This window comes from Ambystoma mexicanum, chromosome 8 (genome assembly GCF_040938575.1).
Source record: "Ambystoma mexicanum isolate Mex_15411 chromosome 8, UKY_AmexF1_1, whole genome shotgun sequence".
In the NCBI taxonomy this organism is placed as follows: Eukaryota; Metazoa; Chordata; class Amphibia; order Caudata; family Ambystomatidae; genus Ambystoma; species Ambystoma mexicanum.
This window is the reverse complement of record NC_090929.1, coordinates 1,541,138,704-1,541,160,405: the sequence shown is the minus strand read 5'-3', so window position 1 is coordinate 1,541,160,405 and position 21,702 is coordinate 1,541,138,704.

Genomic DNA, 21,702 nt, shown 5'->3' with positions numbered 1-21,702 from the left:
GGCTGTATTTTGGGAGGTTGGCTTGAGGTGGGAGATTGAGTTTTTTGATAGCTATCATGAATTTTAGTGCACCATATTTTATCCTTGGTACAGTTATCCATAGGTGGGGTTGGAGATTCAAGTTCTCTTAGAATCATAAATAGTTATTTTGCATTTGAGCTTGAGCTCCCTTTATCAATCGTTTCATTATAGGTATCTCGTTTTGCTGACAGGATTTCTTGTTTATAGTTGGCTGATATTTTTGAAGGATATCTTTATCGTTGGTAGAAGGGTCGTTTTTCCAGGTCAATTCCCATTTTCTTTTTTCATTTCTTTGGGCTTTGAGCTTGGGTGTGTAACATGTGTTTAAGTGCGCTATAGGTTTACTTTTGCACATTTCTAGAGGTGCGATGCTGTCCAGTGCAGTGGTAATGGTTTTGTTGTAGAGGTCCACTAGTTCAGCATGATCAAGAGAGGTATGAGAGGGACTAAGTAGTGGTTGGAGAAAGGGTTTGAGGTTATCCTCAGTGATATTCTTTTGTTCCTTGTCGAAATAGAGCAATTGGGTTCTCATATCTGGGAAGTATGCAATCTTGGAAATTAAATGAGAGTAGAGAGTGATCGGTCCAGTGTATGGGTTCAATGGTCGTTATGTTAGCTACACAGCTAAGGTCAGCAATAAAGTCTAGGATTCTTCATTTCTCTTGTATGTGGAGGAGGGTTCTTTAGGTAAGACCTAAATCGACCAAGGAGTTGGCTAATGCATTGTGCAAAGTGTTCAATAGATCTTAAAAAAATGTTATGAACTGTTGTGAATCTAGTCTTTACCTTTGCAACACACATTTTTTCATATGGTTTACAAACTTGCAAAACATTGTCAACAAAAGATTTTATTTATGGTTTACAACTGTAAATAGTTGCAAATGTGTATGCTCAGCTAAAGTTTGTGCATAGATAATAAAAACGTTGAGATGGTCAGTAACATTGTTGTAAATGTATGTACATATGTTTTAAATAGTTAACAGCATAATTGTAGAGCTTTCAAACCAAACATACATTTGGTGTGGTTTTAAAACAAGCAGATATTATATACTCATGGTTTTGCATGCAGTTTACGTTACAAACATAGTGTTCACTCATTTAAATGTTGTGAAATCTCCAGGTTAGGTTTGCAAAATGTTTGCAAGAACATTGTTAACTGTTGCAAAGTTGAAACTATGTAACAATTTAATAATGCTGGAACTTTGCTAAATTATTGTTTTTAGACAGTGGCCCTTTTGATAGCTTTGCAACTGTTGGAGTTGCCCTTCCAAATATGACATAGGACAATTTTATACTTACTGTGACATACTGCAGATGACTATGCACATTGCTGACTGGCTGTAAGTCTTTAGTTTGTTTTTGAGTGTTGCAAGTGAATTGGAAAAAACATTAGAATTATAAGGATTTTAGTATAACTTTGATTGTTTTGGGAATTTCTTTTTTTCTGCCAGCACTATTTTCAATGCTCAGCTATTATCTTTAAATGAATAAATAAATATAAATGTTGTGGAAAGAGAATACAGCTATTACCTCCTTGTCAGAGGGTGTACATGGGTGGCAACGCCCTCCCTCCCTGGCTGAGCGTAGGGTCTATTACCACCCGTGTACATTTCCCCAACAAAAGTGTGATTGCTATTTGAACCATGTGCTTTGCCCAGGGTGCAACTAGTTGTGTTTTTTTATTTTTTAACAATACGGGCTCTGTGCATTTCACTCCGGCACAAACTCTCATAAAACAAAACACAAGAAGGCCACCATCAAAGTAAATAGAAAAGGAATTTAGCCCGTTTTCTATTTCAAAGGCAGCGACTGTGGTGGGGATGGTGTGCCAGGAGCGGAGCACAAAGCTGTGGTCTGGAAGGTAAGTGAGGAGGGAGGGAGGATGTGGGGTAATGGTGCGGGATGTATTTGGGGATGGGGAGGTGGAGGCATGGGGAGGCAAAAAGGAGATGGTGCCCCCCAGGGAAGAGCTTCAGGTGTCTGAAGAATCCAGGTAGCACACAGTGTGTTTTTGCCTGCTTTTACAGCCACCTCTTTTGGCTGAGCAACGTTCCCCGGGTGTGAATGTCATATGAACAACCAGTTTAGAATATTGCATAAGGGTAGCACTCTTCATTGGCACTGAAAAGTGGCAAGGCCCACAAGATTCTGCGACTGGAAGTCAAAGGGCAAAAAGGCACTGTGGGGATTGTGGGTATAGAGTGATTTAGATCACATGACCAAATTGAGCGAGGGTGTGTTAAAAGAAGGTTTTTATCTCACCAAATAGGAGAAACAGAAGAGAAACATGTGCAGTGTCATGGGACAGAAAACATGGCTGGTGTGATAAACTGTTTCCTGATCTAATGGTATGAAAGTGGTCTTCTTTAATTGGTTGAAAGTCCATTTTAGTCCTATGAAGGTTAACTGTCAGATTGTTTCCATTCAGTTAAATAAAAGTAAACTGACTCTGTCCCTGTTACGAATGTTAAATCGCAGAACAAAGTGTGTCGCCTTTAAAATTGCTAAACAGAAGAGTGTGGACAGGTATTACTATATTTTGGAGCATTATGGGCAAAAAAAATCCTTCCACCAAAATTTGAAAAACTTACAACCCACACACAGCACAGTGCCAGTCAGCCACACAGTAGACATCACTGGAAGTTCGCCTCCACTTCAGTGCCAGATCGACATTGCATTATGGGTATGCAAATGCGCTCAAGTATCAAGCCTCTGTTTAAGGAAAATGCTTTTATTTGTAGGACACTGCTATTTTATATATGGCGTTTTTTACTTCCATGTGCTAATAGCCTTATAGACCTCAGGAGGGATCATCATCACTTGGGATAACGGGACTCATTGTGAGTCCGCTGGTAAACTGGTGGTAATACCAGTTTGCCTGTATTACTGATACTGGCAGGTTTACCAGCTGAATCACTGCCACATTAAGACCATGCGCAGCACGCACACCACCCTGGCGGTAACGGTAATACTTGAAAACAGGTCTTTCTGACAAAAGGCTTAGAATGCCCGTAATACCGGCAAATAATAGTAGTGAACACTGGTTCCAGTGCCATCGCATCTAGTAATACCGTTGCCAGTATTACCGTTGCCAGTAATACTGACGCTGGTAATACCAGAAGCAGAAATAATGGCACCTCAGAACAGGAAGCTAGCTTGAAAAACAGAATCCACTGTGAATCTACTCATCCACTTCCATCCATTCCCAAAAACTGTTGCAGCACCATGGCACAGCAAACGAAGACACGCCTCCCCACTACGTGCCAGTGGAAGCCTAAATTCACCTAGGCTTAGCTGACAGCACATGCTGATGCTATTTTGGGGCACTCCAAGGACCTCTTTGGTTCCAGGTAGCACAAGACCAGTGGACCAGTGGTCAAAGGAAGACAGCCATCTGAGGGGAAATAATGTCAAGGGTGACAGCCGTGAGCACTGTACCCTGCACTGCCAGAGACTACCACACGCAGTGGGATGACTACAAGGCAAGGTTGCAAAGCCTAATCTCCAGACACAGGGGGGACACTGCAGAAACCGAAGGCGGAACAGTGGAGCCCCTCAAACTGGTGCCATGGGAGGAGACAGCCATCTTCCATCCTCCACATGGAGGCCATTGAGGGGATTGGCAGCACAGATACTGGAGCCAGCATAGATGACGATGCAGGTGAGTCCAACCAACCACATGTATATGTGGATACAGTGCCCATGGGCAAGCTTCCCCCAGTACTGGCACATACCATGGGCAAATGTGACACTGCATGGCTGCCACATCAAATGCATAATGAGGACACATAAAGCCTGGGGATGAGAGGAAACATTTCAATGTACATGCACTGTAGGTGGCACATGTATACAAATCCAGGTACATTTGAGAACACTCCATGTGTGCCATGTACGTCCATGTCAGCACATGATGCACACCGCCACACACAGAAACACCCCACCCTGGCAGCCCAACAGTCAATGAGCACATGCATGTACTTCCCCAGCAGACACCCCCACCATGTGTGAATGGCAGCACCCATTGCACCAACAACACCCATGTCAATCTGGCCAACAATGCGTCACTGTAACACACATAAATGTCATGTGAACATTCTGTAAGTTTGCAAACAAGTCCACAACATGACTGACCACATGCCATTCTATTTCTGACAGGTACACAACCCCAGACAGAGATGAGGCAGCACACCCACTGCAGGCACAGCAGCTGGCACTACCCCTACACGGACAACAACCCTAGCCAGTGACAGCAGTCAGCAGAGCAGGGTGACAAGGGTGACTCCACAAACATGCCCTCAACCATGACCTAACAACAAATTGGAGACACCATCGACCATCGTGGAGAACCCAAATCCTACAGTGGTGCCAAGTGACACCACCATCAGCCAGGCAGGTAACACAGCTGTGAGGGCAGCCACCACTCCCATGCCACAGCCACTGCCTGACATGGCACAAACCACAGCCATCCCAGCAGTGGTGCTCAGTCATCAGGGTACCAGCAGACCCTCATCCCCAACATGTGCTTTACAGCCAATGTAACATCATGCAGTGGGATGAGGAGCTGGGAGGGGATTTGGGAAGGGGAGTTGATGTCTGGTGGAAGTTCAAATCACCTTAACACATTAAATCAATGAAAACTTGAACAATTCAAGGACATTCCTTATTGTGTCAAAGTGTTTAATGTGACAAGTGAAAATATACAGATGTGCACATTATCTCCTGTGAGTTGGTGTTCAGAAGAAGTTATCTATCACTTCCTGCCAAGCCAGGCACTGTATTGTCGCCCTCTGGAGGTGGCATGTCCTCATCCGTGGGCAGGGGAATGTTGCGCTGAACACATATATTGTGCAACGTGCAACGTGTGATTTCTATCTGCACCACCTTTTCTGGCATGTACATCAGTGCACCTCCTTAGCATTTTAGGCAACAGAAGTGCACCTTCAGGAGTCCAAAGGTGCACTCCACACACACCCTGGTGCACAATTGTGCCAAGTTGTATGCCACCTCCTCTGGCATCTGGGGATTCCTGAGTGGTGTTATTAAGTAAGGCAGTTGTGTGTATCCAGAGTAATCTGCAAGTGGGAATGACAAAGGTGTAAACCATAGCATTGAGCTGCTGTGTCTAAAGTAACACCAGCAAGTTAGTTAACAGTCTCAATGTGCATTTCATGTGTTTATGCAAATGACATGAACTCATATTGAAGTTGTTGCATGTGTGGTGTATCACTCAAGGGATGTGTACTGTTAGACATGGTACATCTTGATAACAGCTCACAGCCAAAACTTGTGTCTTCCGGGGCTGTGCCTGACATCAAATTTAAACTATGGTGCCTGGTTAGGGCCTGTTCACTGCTCCCATGCATTGGTCTTGATGGGTGCCGGTAGTGTCACAGTGTTTCATGTACAGGTCCCTACAGTGGTGCCCATGTTTGTTTCAATGGCCATGTTGGCCTCTGTACATGCCATGCCGTCTGCCAGTGTGCTTCCCCTTGGTAGCTTTTAGGCTTCATGACATTCATGTCAGTGTTCTTTAGCGCTACACATTCCTGATGACTCAGGAGTCCCTTTGGTGTAAAGGAAAATACACCTAGTCAGGGTCCAGCATGTACAAAGCCATGTCAGGGGCTGCATTTCCAATGTGTGCCACCTCATCTCCAATTGCATGTCACTCATAGAGCAAGGCAGTCTATTTGGACATGTACTCAACCGCAACATCCAGGTCCGTTGGCCTCTGTGCCTCTCTATGTACCCCAGCAGTGTGCTATTTCACAGGATAATTTTATTGTGTGTGGATCCTGTAAATCGGGCACAGCAGTGCCTGATAGTGAGGGTGGGGTCACAGATAACCCAATTGTTGAGGAAGTGGAGCTGCTTGTGGTACGTCTCCTCAGATGCATGGGGTGCCACCAACTCAACATGGGTGCAATCCAGGGCACCAAGTACTTTGGGCACATGTGCCATGGCATAGAATCTGACCTTGGCTCTGTTCTCTGTGCCAGGTTGGTGGGGAGTGTGATGTAACATCAAACATGGCACAGGAGTGCTTTCAGCATTTTACCAAGGACAATGGAGGCTTTGGGATGCAGTGTGAATACTGTGTGCTGAAATGTGCCCTACGCCAGGCAGTGGATGGCTGACACCAGCTTCAAAAGGGTGGAATGGCTGTGCTGATGTTGATCCTGCTTCCAATAACCTTGTATCAGTGTCAGTAGTTCCATTATACTCTCCCTGTTGAGGGGTACAGGGTTAGTATCTAGCCATCTGTTTGGTTCCATGGCAAGGCCCTAACTCGGGTAATGGGTGCTCTCCTTGCCAGCAGTCTCCTCCTCACCAACAACCTCCTCCTCTCCTCAGCTGTTTGCTTCCTGTGATAGTCATCCTGCTCCTGTAGGTCAATATCCAAAAGCAGCATGCTGATCCTTGCACAGACCAGTGACAACATGCTGGTGCTGGATTGGTGTTTCTGAGGTGCGAGTGTGGCCATCATGTACCGTTCATGTGTGCATTGGATGCACCTGGATTGATTGGGATCACCTGTGGCCTGCTTTCACTCACCTCTGGGCATTTAACCCCAGCTTGCAGGAGGAGGTTTATCCAGCATGCTTTTACCAGTATTACGGACATAATTTGGCAATAGTACTGCTATTTTCCTGTCTCATGAACACCCGGTAATACCGTTTTGCCAGTAAAGGCGCTAGCCAAGGTAGCAGCGTCTGGTATTCTGTCCCTGTTAATACTGGTGCCAGTGTGCCCGACAATGGTATTGCTATTTCACAGTGTTACCAGCAACTGTGTTACTGGCTACTCATGATTGGCCAGTATGCTAAAAGTGTCAGTACACGGTATTACTGCCACTTTTTCTGTATACCGGCAAACTCATAAGCAGCCCAAATGAACCTTCCCCCAATTTATGGCCTGAGTCGAACGTGGTGGCCGTTCATTATCCTGCACTAGTGACCCTTTCCTCGGTCTATAATGCTATATTATACACCCAATGGTATACACCCATCTGGGTACACTGCCATAAACACCATTCTTTAAAATAGAAAGCTCTGTCAGAAACTGAGACTGTTTAGAAAATCTGATTCTAATGTCAGAATGAATTTACTAGTGCTCCTACAGCTATTAAAAACAAAAAAAACAAAAAAAGAAATCTGGCCAATCGCCTGTAACAGATGGGAATCCACTACACTTACCACTATTACAATTAACTCACTAGAACAACTGGCTACTCTAACCTCTGTTGACAACCACAACAAAACCTTAGGTGTTATGCTCTGAAAAGTAAGTTATGAGAAAAATCACATTATTTTCATGTTCTCCTATTATCGGTTTATTGTTCTTTTGATTCCAGTGCGTCTCATGGACATTTGTAGACTGTGATTCATTCAACGCTGTTTGTGCAATGACTGCTAATGCAAATCCACCTCTAAAATAAGCAAAGTACAAAACCGTCAAAGGGTAACGGCTTCAGACCAGCCTTGAATTCGATTTAGCAGAGTAAGCCCTGCTAGCCTAGATCTACAGCCATATCATTGAACTTGCGTTCTAGGAATACAAATTATTAATTCCTTTAAGAAATCTTCAGGAGCTTCAATAGAACTGATCTGTTACTTCTGGACCCACACTGTATATATTTATGGGCATTTGAATTTCCCTTTCATTTATTTAAATGGTGATTTGACAATAATTTTCTTCAATCTCATTTTATTACAAAGAGATAATGTTTTTGCATTTGCCCGGGGATAACCAATTTACAGTGTTCATAGTATATAGCCACTGAGTGGGAACAGCAACTTAAAATTAAACTCAAATGGGGACCAAATTGCAATTCATCATTCTTCAGTAACAACATACTGTATCCCCATTTACAGTGGCTCTGAGCTGCAATCAGCTATTTTTTTTATATATTCTGCAGTGTTATTATTAAACCAAAAGTACGCCAGAATGTATTTCATTATCCCATTTCAGCTCCTTAAGTACCACCTCGAGACCTATGAAAAACAAAAAATCAACATTCATGCAGAGAATGCAAGTAAATCCAACCGATCCTAATCATACTAGAAGACCCATACAGGGATTTCATATTTACTCATTAGAATAAAACACAATTTTCCTTTACAGGCTCTGTCCTTTGCATATGCCATTGGAGAATAGCTAGATTTGTATGTTACTAAAAAAGTAGTGAATTAACATTATCTGAACTTTACTGATTACTGAGACAAGATTACTGTTTTGGACTGTTAGCCGATGGTTGCAAAGATAACAAGAGATCTGTAATGCAATATAACTTTTATTTCCAATTAGATGGAGGGTCTAAATGAATGGAGAAATAACAGGTAATCGTTACTTATAAAGAAAAACATAGACAATGTACATGGCCCTTTGCATTGATGGTTGTTATTTTGCAGCATTGTCACTATTTTATGGACTTCGCTGTGTGAATAGGGGAAAACTGCATAAAAAGCAGGTCCCTGGGACTAGGAAGGCAGAGCCGCCACTGGATCAAGAGATCCAAAGAGAAGCTGAAAGAAGAGGGCCAATACCACGATTGAACCTCCCTGTGAAGCACTGCTGCGGGTCTGAATCTCAAACTTCGATGACAGAGAAGATCTGCAAGGTAGTTTTTTTCCCTTCAGCTGGTGGAACCAACCAGTTCACCAAACACCAAGCAAAGCCTCCCTCCCCTGGTCGAATTTGCTGCACATCGCTGCAGTGAACCGGATAGCTAGGAGGCTCAGACCCTGTTTGGGTTTCAAGGAGCGCACCTTTCATGTGTTGCTTTGCTCTGCTGCTGGCTTCTTCCCTGGGCAGTGCAGGGCCCTCCAGTCTTCCTACTTCGTGTCAGTCCGACAGTCGCTTCAGGAACCATGAGCCTGCAGGACCTGCCAGGAACTTCTGCCTCAGCTACAGCCTTCTTCTTCATTTAAGGTACTGTTCTAACCCAGTTGTTTGTTCCATCCGACCGTGGTGAAAGTGTTTGAAATCTTTAGCCAATCCGTGGGCTTGTCCTCCTCTGCTCTTTTAAGTAACTTTTCTTCCAACCAACTTTGTTTCAAACTCTTGGCAAAGACTTAACCGCAAACTACTCTGAACTGTGTGATTCTCTGCAAAGACTCTGTACCATTAACATTGGCCCAGGCCTATTGATTTTAATCCTCATTGTAGCAAGCCTTTTCTAGTTTGCCCTGCCTACCTACTTGTTGGTGCTGCTTATTTTTATATAAACTTGTCTTTCCCTCCCTTTTAAATTGCTGGAGTGCCATTTTGCAAACACTTCATTTTGAGCTTAACTTGTCCAGAATTCATGAGGTGTGGTGTAGTACATTAAGAGTGTGATTTTCTGCTGCTTTACTTAGTTTATTGTTTTACAACTGATGTGTAAATAAAGGTACATTCTTTTACTCAGTGTTTGTTTGAACCATAGTAATTGCTGTCCTTTGTGTAAATGTTGATACTGCTCAATTTACTCTTGAGATAAGTCTGGCTGCTCAGCCATCGCTACCACTTTACTGACATGTACCAAAGGTGAATTTGTATTTGCACTTGTAGTCTTAATTGTGTGTGGTGTTCCCAAAGGGTACTGCACATGATTCTGCCTAACACTGCTGTACAGTGGTGAGGATAAAGTATAGTAATTGCACTTAGAGTGCTGCTATTACCTTGGATCAACTAACTACAAGGCAAAACATCACTAAAAAGCACATTTTAATCATATCTGAAATGGAAAGCTACAGTTGGGAGACCCTCCTTAGTTACACTGTTGATTATCTGAAAAATCTGTGTAGAGAAAGGAACCTCTCTGTGAAAGGCAAACAGTCCGAATTTATTGAAAGGTTGTTAGAGAAACATAGTCTGGGGAGTGGGTCTGAAATACCTGCCCCTCCAGCAAATGTGGAAAATGATGTGAATGATAATGTGTCAGTTATTATGGATGAGTTAGATGAGGCAGATGAGTCTCACAATGTAGGCCTTACTGCTCCTCTACCTGCTCAGTAACCTGTAAACTTTGTCCACTGGGACCCCATTAGGTCCTACACTCAGTCTGAATTCATTGCTCTAGAAAAGATGAGGCTTGAATTGGAATTCAATCGTATTAAGTCTCAAATTGAACAAAAGCATCAAGAACTGAAACTCAGAGAAATGGAGATGAAGCATGCCTTAGAAATGAAAAAGTTGTCTATTGAAAATGCTTCTCTCCCAGAGTCTTCTAGGTCTTCCAGTCCTAATAGACCCATATGCCTAAAGAAATTGTTGGTATGTATGAGGCTAAGCTTGATATTTTGGATTGGTTGGCAATGTTTGAACATAAGCATGGGATTCAAGACATTACAGGGAATCAGTTGCTTCCTTGGCTCTTCTGTAGGCTACCCACTGTTGCATCTGATGTTGTGATGGAGTTGGGGGAGGTGGATAGGATGGATTATGAGTGTGTGAAGCTAGCTTTAATTGCTAGATTTGGGAAGACCCCTTCCCAGTACCTTAAGAGGTTTAGGACCCTAAAAAAGCATGATGGTACCCCTTGGGCTACCTGGGTATGTGAATGTTTGAAAACATAGATTGTTGTGTTTAGGGTTACAGAGTAAAAACATATGAAGGAATGATACATCTTTTTGTTTTGGAGTCAATTTATGGTGCCTGCTCTCTTGAGCTCAGACAGCACTTGGCTGATTCTAATGGAATAGATCCAAAGAAGTTAGCTAAGGCTGCTGAATGGTGGGTTGTCAACAGGGCTACTCACAAGGATTCTGGGGCAATTCAGAAGAAGGATGAGGGAAAGCAGCCAAAGAAAGATAACAAGGATAATTCTAATACCTCCAATCCAAAAGAGGGCCCCAAACAGCAATATGAGGGTAAACCACAAGGGAAATGAATCAGGCTAGTGTACCATCTGGACCCACACCAGATGGTGGTCAGAACAAGCCCCCATTCATCAACACATTTGGGAAATGTTATGTTTGTGGGTCAACTGACTATGTGAAAGGGGATCCTAGATGTAAGGGTAAACCTTCAGGGGTCAACACTGTCTCCTTAGCCTTCTCCCCAGAGGAAGAAGTACCTATGACAAGTGGAAACTTTCACCTACTGGCTGATAACCCATGAGAGTCTCAGTTAGTGTTTCTTTAGTGTCCCTGGGTTTGTGGGAACAACAGAATTTAGATGTCTATAATTCCATCCCAGATAATACTAAAGAGTATTATAAAGATAGTGTTCTTGTCAATGGCCAGGAGACTGCTGCCATCAGAGACACTGGAGCCAATATAACTGTGGTTGATGAATCATTTTACAAGGTAGAGGATGTTTCTAAGGCACCCAGATACCTAACCAAGTTAGCTGGAGGCCCTGTACAAATGATTCCCCAGTTATCAGCTCTCATCCAGTGCAATGACATGACTGTCAAGATACCTGTTATTGTGCAGAGTGAAGTGCCTTGGAGAGTTCTGTTGGGTAATGAATTGAACACTCTTGGAGTTTTGTCTAGTACCCCCAGGCCTCCCAGTAAAAGGAAACAGGAGCTCACTAAGCCTAGAAAGGAGAGGGCCTTGAGAAGCTCTACAGGGAAATTGATAGATGAAACTATAACCCCCACCCCACAGGAGTTGCTCATTGCTATTTGAGGAAAGAAAGAGGCAAAGGGGAAACCCAAGACCTCCAAGAAGAAAGCAGATAGCGCCGCTGTGCTACCAATGAGGACATCCCAAAGATTGTTAAAAGTCACACCTGTGACGCCTCCACCTGCTGAGGCTGAGTGTGAGGTACAATCCGGTGTGGTTGAGCCAGCTTCTGAACAGTCAGATCTGGAAGAAGACATTACTCTAGTCGGAGATCTGGATCCTGTTGACCATCCTGAGCTGCAGTCTTTACTGGCATAAGGTGCACCCAACAGGGCAGACTTTAGCAGAGGACAAAGAGAGTGTCCTACTCTGGAAGGTCTTCGCCTACAGGCAGTTTCTCAGCTCGATGGGCAAGAGCTTGGGAAGCATAGGTTGCACTGGGAAGATGGCCTATTCTACAGTGAACCAACTGAGTCTATCAGTGGGGAATGCAAAATACTTGTAGTGCCCCTAGAAAACAGACTCCAGTTCCTACAGTTGGTTCATGAGATACCTTTGGCTGGCCATTTGAGTTTCAAAAAGACCAAGGAAAGGCTCTCCATATACTTCTACTGGCCTAAGATGGGTTCAGGCGTTGACCAATTCTGTAGGAGCTGTCACACTTGCCAAACCTCTGGCAAGAGTGGAGCCAAGACTGTGGCTCCCTTGTTGCCTCTCCCAGTGTTGAGAGTTCCTTTTGAGAGGATGGGCATCGACATGGTTGGTCCCCTTGACCATCCCACATCTTCAGGAAACAGGTTTATCCTGGTTGTAAGAGTACATGCTACTAGGTATCCTGAAGCAATACCTATGAGGACTGTTACAGCTCAGGCTGTGGCTAAGGCTCTACTTGTATTTTTACCAGAGTAGGGTATCCTAAGGAAGTGATATCCGGCAGGGGATCTAATTTTATGCCCCACTACATGCAAGCCATGTGGAAAAACTGTGGTGTCACTTACAAGTTCTCTACAGCCTACCATTCACAGACAAAAGGACCGGTAGAGACGTTTAATCATACTATGAAGAGCATGATAGGTGCTTTAGAGGAACGTCTTAAAAGAAAGTGGGTCTTTCTACTGCCATGCCTTCTCTTTGCTTATAGAGAAGTCCCTCAGGAGGGAGTTGGATACAGTACCTCTGAACTTCTTTATGGCAATCCAGTCAGAGGTCAATTTTCCCTGATTAAGGAGGGGTTGGAGAGTGCTCCTTCACCCAAGTCCGTCAGAGTCACTGACTATGTGATAGCTCTCCGGAGGAAAATGTCACACATGATGGCAGAAGCTAATGATAACTTAAAAGCAGGTCAGGTTCTGGTCAAACTTCGGCATGATCATAACGCCAACATGGTTGAGTTTACTCAAGACTCAAGACCACGTGGTACTAGTTATGGTGCCAACAAGGCAGAGGGCCTTGTAGGACAAATGGATTGGACCCTGTAAGGTTGTGGGCAGACTTGGAGAGGTGAACTATCTGGTGGATTTAGGCAGACCTAAGGAGGCTCCCACAGTCTTTCACACCAACCTTTTGAAGGCATATGTCTCAAGACCAGAAGTGTGAGCTTTGCTTCTAGCTTCAGCTCAAGAGGAGGAGGAGAGTGAACCTCTACCCGACCTACTCCGAGGCCAACCTTTACATGAAAAGATAGAAGGAGTTACTCTCTCGTCTAATCTGACATCTGAACAGCAGGATGAGTTCAAGTTTCTGTTGAATCAGTTTGCCTCCCTGTTTGTACTTTCACCGGCTTGACACCTTGGGGCCAGCAAGATATTCCCACTGGTGATTGTCTACCTGTGAAAAGCAGAGGTTACAGAATGTTAGAACATGTGAGATCCCACTTCAAAGGAGAGATCAACAAGATGCTTGATCTCGGGGTTATAGAGCCCTCTACAAGTCCATGGTCTAGTCCAGTTATTCTAGTTCCAAAGGCAGGATCCAAGGAGTTGAGATTCTGTGTGGACTATAGAGCTCTAAATGCAGACACTAAGACTGATGCCCATACTTTACCATGGACAGATGAACTTGTGGACACACTTGGTGCAGCCAAGTACCTCAGTACATTTGATCTGAAGTAAGGCTATTGACAAATAGCCCTGACAGACCATGCCAAGGAGAAAACTGCATTTTCAACCTCAGCAGGCCTCTAACAGTTTATGGTTATGCCTTTTGGATTAAAGAATGTACCTGCTACATTCCAGAGGATGGTCAATCAAGTTCTGAATGGGATGGAAGGCATCTGCATGGCATACTTGGATGACATTGCAGTGTTCAGCCCTACTTGGAAAGAACATGTTGATCACTTAGGATATGTTTTGCAGGCTCTTGAGCAGGCCCATCTGACCATAAAGGCAGGCAAATGTCAAATTGGTCAGAGCAAGGTGATCTACCTTGGTCATGAGGTAGGAGGAGGTAAAATAAGGCCATTGCCTAGCAAAGTACAAGCTGTACAAAACTGGGTCACCCCTACTACTCAAACCCAAGTGAGAGCCTTCCTAGGTCTCATTGGGTACTACAGGAATTTCATTGAGAACTATGGGTCCATAGCTCCTCCTTTGAATGTAGTCACCTCTCCAAAATTCCCTAAAAAGGTTAGATGGAATGAGGAGTGCACTCAAGCCTTTGAAAACCTGAAGAAAGCCCTTTGTCAAGCTCCAGTCCTAGAGCTCCTGATTATCACCAACCCTTCATTGTGCAGACAGATGCATCCAATACGGGTATAGGTGCAGTCCTTAGTCAACTGGATGAGAAAGGTAGGGAACACTCCATTTGCTTCATCAGTAGTAAACTGAAGGAAACAGAAACAAGGTGGGCAACCATAGAGTGTAAGTGTTTTGCCATTGTGTGGTCTCTGAAGATGTTTAGACCATACTTGTATGGATCTACTTTTGTGATTTAGACAGACCACCAACACTTGAGATGGTTGATACAAATGAAAGGGCAGAACCCAAAACTTCTAAAATGGTCAATCTGCCTGCAAGGGTTTGATTTCACCATTGAGCACAGGTCAGGATGTCACCAACAAAATGCTGATGGTCTCTCTAGGATGTTCATAACCGACTAGAGTGAAGAGATTCATCCAGGAGTGGATTCAATCCTCCTGTCCCTTAGTCTGCGGGGGCAAGTGTTAGGGAGAATTCTCCAGAATGGCTAATTTCCCTTACCTACTGAATCCCTCAGCAGCTTTGCTGGATTTCTATGATTTATTTTTTTCACCTGGTAAGAGTGTGAGCCTTTTTTCCACTCTTACAAGTGTTTTGCTGTGTGTGTTTAACATGTTTGTGTTCATAGACTGTGGTGCTTCACCTACTCCATAGGCATCATCTTTTTACTGTGTGTGTGCAGTGACACAGAGTTGTCCTTTTCAGACTTCCCACTTTAAACTCCATATTCTGGGAATGACTACTGTCTCTCAGAACATGTAAAGTTGCCATTGACTTTATTAGTCTTTTTAAATTCACAGACCCAGTACTAACTATCTTACATAGAGTACTTGAAAGGGTTAACAGTTATCCCTTTTTGACTGTCTCTCATGGAACATAATTTTGTTCCCCTTTCTTTAAGATTTGGCTGGTGGCAGTGGTACCAGTACTTTTTAAGGCTATTTTAGTAGCCTCGAACTTAAATCCGCTGGACCCGATTTACTTTTATTTTGTTCCTGCTAGGTTTATTTGCCATTTATTTTTGTAAATATCTTTCTCATGTTTTACTCTGCGTGCCAAAAGCACAAAAGAATGGCTGACAGGGACCGGGGAGAAGGGACAGCACCTAGTCCCTTCTCCCTTTCCATGGCAGCCACTCGCAGAAAGAACTCAGGGACGCTGGGGTGCACCAAGCCTTGTTGGGTGGGTAATGCCCAATGAGCTTGGTCTTTACAAACTCATTGACCCTCGCCAGATACTAATTTCAGTAATAGAAGGCCTGGTAAATGCATATCTTAAATACCTGTTAAAAATGGATACGTTCTTTAGGTAAAATAAAAGGGAAGGTACATATTCAGAACTTTTATGGATTAAGAGGTTGAGGTCTCCCAATTGTCAACTTAGGTACAACCACAAGGGTCGAATGCTCCCCAATGTCCACATCCTTTGAAGTCTCTCAATTGTTTATATCAATTTTATTTTGGTTGGCTTAAAAAAATCAACCTTTCAAAATGAAAGAAAAATTCATACACAAAATGAGTGAGAAATACACAGTATTAAATTAATTGGCTTGACATTAGACTATACAATGTATACAGACATGAACTTAATTCACTTTTACGGGCAGAATATAAATGGATCATGAAACAAACAAACAATAAATAAGGAAAAAGGTAACATAATACATAATCCTGGGGTTGCATGGACATTCGATTTAACAACACAGATGACAATCCAATTGCAAGCCATCGGTTCGCAAGTTACCATTATCAATGAGAAGCCAATGGAATGAAGGACCTCTTTGAGGTTGAGTTTTAGGTGCTTTGTTGTGAAGGAAAAATGGCATCTAAAAAATGAACTATGGCAATTTTGACAGCAATCCTCGGGTTGGTAAAAAGAATCTGCCATTTGAGGTTGGAATCTCGGGGCCAGAAGATGGATATGACATTTTTGAAGTGTTTGCTCTGCACCTCCTCTAAAGCTGGACAATCTATAATCAGATGTTCGAGGGTTTCCTCTTGGAGATTATCCATGCAAAATCTACAGAACTTGTGATCACTTGGAAGAAGTCCCCGTCTGACCAAAATTACAGCAGTTGGCCATAAATTGAGCCTAAATCGAAGAAATGTGTGCCGAAGATGGGGGGCAGGGCACTTGACTAGATAGTCAGCCATTTGCCGTAATTGTTTGTGGCCAAAGGGTGCTTTATTGAAATCATGTAGCGATGTGCATTTTGCACGATTGGTGATCCAGTCATGATCAAAGAATTTATTTTTTGCCCGAAGAGGATTTTGAAGTAGAAGATCCAATGAAATGGAGTCATCAGATAAGGCATCTACGGCGCTGAGCCTCCACCTGGTAGGAACACGATGGTCAGACTCAAGAAGAAAATGGGCAACCACGCTCAGTATGTTATTTATAGTGAGTCCTATCAGGCATATTCAAAAGAACAAAACCATTTTCCAAAGGACATGTGCATATAGGGAAAGTGAACCTAATTCATGGCGTAGAATGGGAAGAGGTGAGCAAATTGGTAATCTCAAAACCTGTCTCCAGAATCGCCCTTCTAGGTGATCCCAGAATTGCTCATCACAAGGAAGTCTTGCTTCGATGCCATAAAGTAGAATTGGTGCAACGTTCTGCTGAAAGAAGATCATCACATGCTTACATGAAAACTTGCCAAACTTATACATAAGGATCTTGGCTTGTGAAATTAGCGTGACCATCTTTAATTCCAGAGAATGGTCAAGAAAGGTATCTGACGACAAGTTGGTGAAGGGTATACCCAGATATCTATACTGGGAAACAACCTTGAGATCAACAGATTGTAAAGTCCACTTGAAGTTGATACAAGAAGAACATGGCAATGAGCTATTGCAAACAATAATTTGAGTTTTATCAGTATTGATTACCAAGTTGCTATCAGACACATATCTCGCCAAACCATTCAGAAGATTTTGAAGGCCCTTGTCAGCGTAGAGTAACCATATCAAGCGTTGGGAGCCCAATCTGGGAGCATCAGACAAAATGGAGGTGAATGTGTTTGCCATGTCAAGAATAAACACATTAAACAAGATGGAGACCAGGATTCACCCCTGTTTCAGACCCCGCGGAGTTGGAAAGCTAGATGACAAAAGCCCCTCTGTTGAGAGTCTCACCTGCATGGTTGTGTCTGTATGTAGTAGTTGAATTAGTGTAAGCGTTGAAGGGGGACAGTTGTAACGTGCAAGTTTTGCAAACATGAGAGAGCGATCAATAGAATCGAATGCCACTCGTAAATCTACAAAAGCTAGATATAATGGTTGTTTCCGAGTGGCATAGGAAGCTTTAAGCAGGTTCAGGGCAATTAGATTTGGAAGGGTCCCAAGACCTGTGACAAATCCCGATTGAAATGGATATCGCATGTTTGCAGAGAGGGACTACTTATTGAGATCTCATAGAATAAGGCGGGAGAAAATTTTGCCTGGGGCATCTAATAATGCTGTTGGTCGATAGCTTGCTAGTTTACTTCTGCCCCCCTTTTTATAAATTGAAAGAACTATTGAGTGCTTCCATGTTTGTGGTATTGACTGAGAGTGAACAACATGACAGAAAATGGTATACAGCACTGAAGACCACAAATCAGGATGCTGTTTAAAGTGGTGGTTTGACAAACCTTACGGACCTGGTGCTCCAGATCGACTTGCTTTGTGAATGAAGAATGGAATATCATCCTTGTCGAATTGTAGATGAAAATGAGAAGTGACAGAGCAATCAAAAGAAGAATTAATATCAGCAAGGAGAGAATAGAGATTGGAGTAGTAAGAGATCCACTCCTGTTCACTGACTCCCTGGGACTGAAAGATTACCTTGGGTCCGCTCAGCGTGGTATTTATCGCTGAACAAATTGCAGCAGTGTTTTTAGTGAACAAAGCACTCAACATTTGAACCCCATCACGTTGATATAAGGAGGCCTTGCAGCTGCGAAGCCAGTTTTTATATCTGGTTTTAAGGAGAGTCAAAGCAATGCCCCGCTGCCCATCGGTCAGGAGCATGGTTTCACGTTTTTGATGACAGAATAATGTTTTCCGTTCTTTTAGGTCAGGATCGAAGGTGCGTAGTTTTGGAGTAGCTTTAGCTTGATTGCGTGGTTTAGATTGAAACATCTGAATTAGATCACAGTAAGCAAAACTCTCTGCAAATTCACCCCCACTGGCAAGGGCAGTGGCAATCGTTAAGTGATGGTTGAACAGATCCAAGGAAGACTCCGACCAGCAAAGACGACTGCAACCAGGATTGACAATGAGGGAGGTTCTATAAATATTATGTCCATTCGATGTAAGCTCTAAATGTACCCTTCAAGTCATTTGTAGCATGCTATGATCACTCAAGGTTGTCAATAAAACTCGAAAATCAAGAACCTGGGTGATTAGGCAGGAGTCGGTGTAGATGAAGTCAATGATTTCAGACCTCTTATCCCTGTGCCAAGTAGAACATGGCAGGATGTCAGCTCTGAGGAGCCATAGAGCATCTGGAGACTCCGGGCTTCGACAAAGTGAGACCACATGGCCAGTCTACCCACACAGGGCTTCAGACAGTGTAGGTTCAGGTCTCCAGCAAGTATGATTTTGGAAACCTTAGAGTCAAGAGATATGCGATCCATCAAGACATGTAGATCTTTGAAAAATCTGTCATCTGAAATCCCAATCGGGTTCCAGTGACGTTAATCCGGGCATATGTTGTCCCAGAGAGTGTAGTTTAATCATCTGCAAATATTGGGAGAGATCCAAGGCTCGGAGGAGATATAGAGCTGTTTTTTAACTGCAATGAGGAGGCCTGAAGATGGGCAACCTTGCGTGGGTTTTAAGGGCCGTATTCAGATGTAAATCATAATTATCCCAAAGTCGAGTGGAGGTGAACCACGTCTCCTGGAGCAGGATCACGTCATGACAATTAAGTTCCAGGCTAGGGTTGTTTATTAGTTGCTTGAATCCACAAGTGTTCCAGCTGAGTAATGAAAGGGGAACCGATGGTTGGTTCCCATCTAGTTAATGCTGCGAGTTGGAGCACTTACACACACATTGTGGGGAAATTAAAGTAGTTGCAGTTTGCCTAGAGTTGGACGAGACAAGAGGAGCAGGTGTAATGTGCAAAGTGGAGGGATCAGTATTTGCAGAGGTGGAAAGCGTGGGGCCTGCTAGAAGAATAAAGCCCAAATCAAAGAGTTGTGATTTGGCAAGCCATATGGTGATTTGTACTAATCTGAAATTGATCCACAGTTCAACAGAAGATAACTGATTTTGTTGTGTGAACTCAACCAGCTCAATGTCGGAGGAAGCAATGTCTTCAAGAGCAGGGATGTCGGAGAAATGTTCCAGGACAGATTTCCGGTTTAGATCATACTGCGTGAAGGACAATGGTCTCAAGAGAGCAACAAAGAAAAAGGTGCTGGGCGTTTAACTGAATGGACAGAACCTTTATTGGAATGGACAAGTGAAGAGGCCTTGGACAGGAATGTAGCCTGTGGAGGTTTACGGATGTCACAATTATTTCTGAGAGCAGAGTTAATCAGACGTAAAATTTTGGAAGTGAGTGCAGAGGGGATAGCAGTGTTATTAAGAAGAATCGAGGGTAGAGCAGAGGAGCAAGAAGGTGACTGGGGCGGCTCAGAGGATGAGTCGGGGCGACTTACAGAATTGGAGGACTTTAGGTTTAGAGATCTCATGGGGATTATTGGAAGTAGGAGGGGATAGGCTACAGGGGACGATTGTGGGCAGAGTAGCAAGGCTTACGCGTGGGTTAAAGGGGCCTACAACAGAGGGCATATCAGACTTTTTTGAAAACACTGGAGGATCAAGAAGGCGTTGAATGGTTGCAAAGCCATGTAAGAGTCAACTGCTTTTCGTATTTCTCCTCGAAAAAGGTCAGTGGAGGTTTTGTGTTATATAAGGTCATCGTAAGCAGTAGGAGGAATCTCATTTAATGGAATGGAAATTTTGTCAGACATAGCAGGCTTTAAATTGGGAGCGGATCATGAGTCGCCCAGGATCGAGGGGCCTTCCTTGTTTGTTATGGAGACCAAAGAGGTGGCAGCCACCAATTGGCCAAGTGGAGGATAGGAAGGAATAAACTGTTTGCAGTAAGATTCTATTTGTCTGAAGCTAGTTTTACATAATTCTGCGTGACTACTTGTAAAGCAGTGGACAGAGCCTTTTTTGGTTGAGCAATTGATTTTAAAAATTGTTTAGTTTTTGAGGTTGGAATTTTGGCTCCTTTCTGATTTTTGGATTATGGTTGCTGATTGGAAGGGAGCTTAGTGGCATCAGAATTGGATTTGCTTGCTTGAAAGATGGTATATGCAGGTTTATTAGTTGTGATGGAGGAAACTGAGCAAGGAGTATCTGTATTGATAGAGGTTTTGGGCACAGTTTCCGCAGAAGACACTGGAAGAAGACAATCATAAATTATGTCAATAAACTGAGGCAAGGTTGGAATAACACTTTCTTGCGATAAGGAATCTGTGGAAGTAAAAACATCTTTAACTCCAGGCATACACATAGAAGTTTGACAAGCGACAGAGATCATGCCGGTGGTTGAACAGGAGGCAACAGGGGTATTAGGTTTGGCAAGTGGGCTGAAGGTACTTTGCCATAGCACAATCTCCTCTAATTTAGCGGCTTGATACGATAGTTCGGCATCTGAAGTGTTGAAAATTTTTGTCATAGATTGTATAGCCAGGTTCATGGATATATCCAATAATTGAGAGGCGAGATGTGATGTACAGAAGATTTGTATGGTTTCCGTGGGATCGGAATAACATACGAGACCGCCAAGGCAGAATTTGCATGGGAAGAGTTCAGAAATAGGTCAGGAGACCTGTATAGGTTGTGAAAGGAGTCATGAACAGAAAAGCATGACTCGTTTAAATCCAAGTCAATCACCGGCATGTCTATAGGTCGCAACAAATCAGAGTTGTTGACATCAATTGAAATGGGAGTGGTTGGCAAATTATTTAAGATAGCACTATCTTTAATTGATTTGTTGAGGCTGTCTGCATGAACAGCAATGGGAGCCACGGATGATGTAGGGGTCAAAGGGCTCTCAGAGGTTGGCAATAAGGAACAGTTTATGGCATTTTTAGAATCTGTTGGAGCCGTAGGAGATGTTGGTAGGACAACGGAAGGACTTGATGACAAAACAGTGTTTGTAAGGGAAGTTGAAGATGGTATACAAAGAGCTGCATCTTATTTGACTTGGGTTTGTCCGTTGAAAGTGTAACATTTTTTGCAGCACGAAACCGCGGTGTGGAGCATGACTGCGGCGAGCCCTTAGACCTCTCCAGAGCAGTGGGCGTCGATAAATGAGCATGTTCCAGGATGAGAGTAGGGGGAGGCATCCCGGTGTGGAACGTGAAGACGCTGCGATGCATGGAGTAGAGCTCAACTGAAAATTGCAGTAAACAATTGAAACAC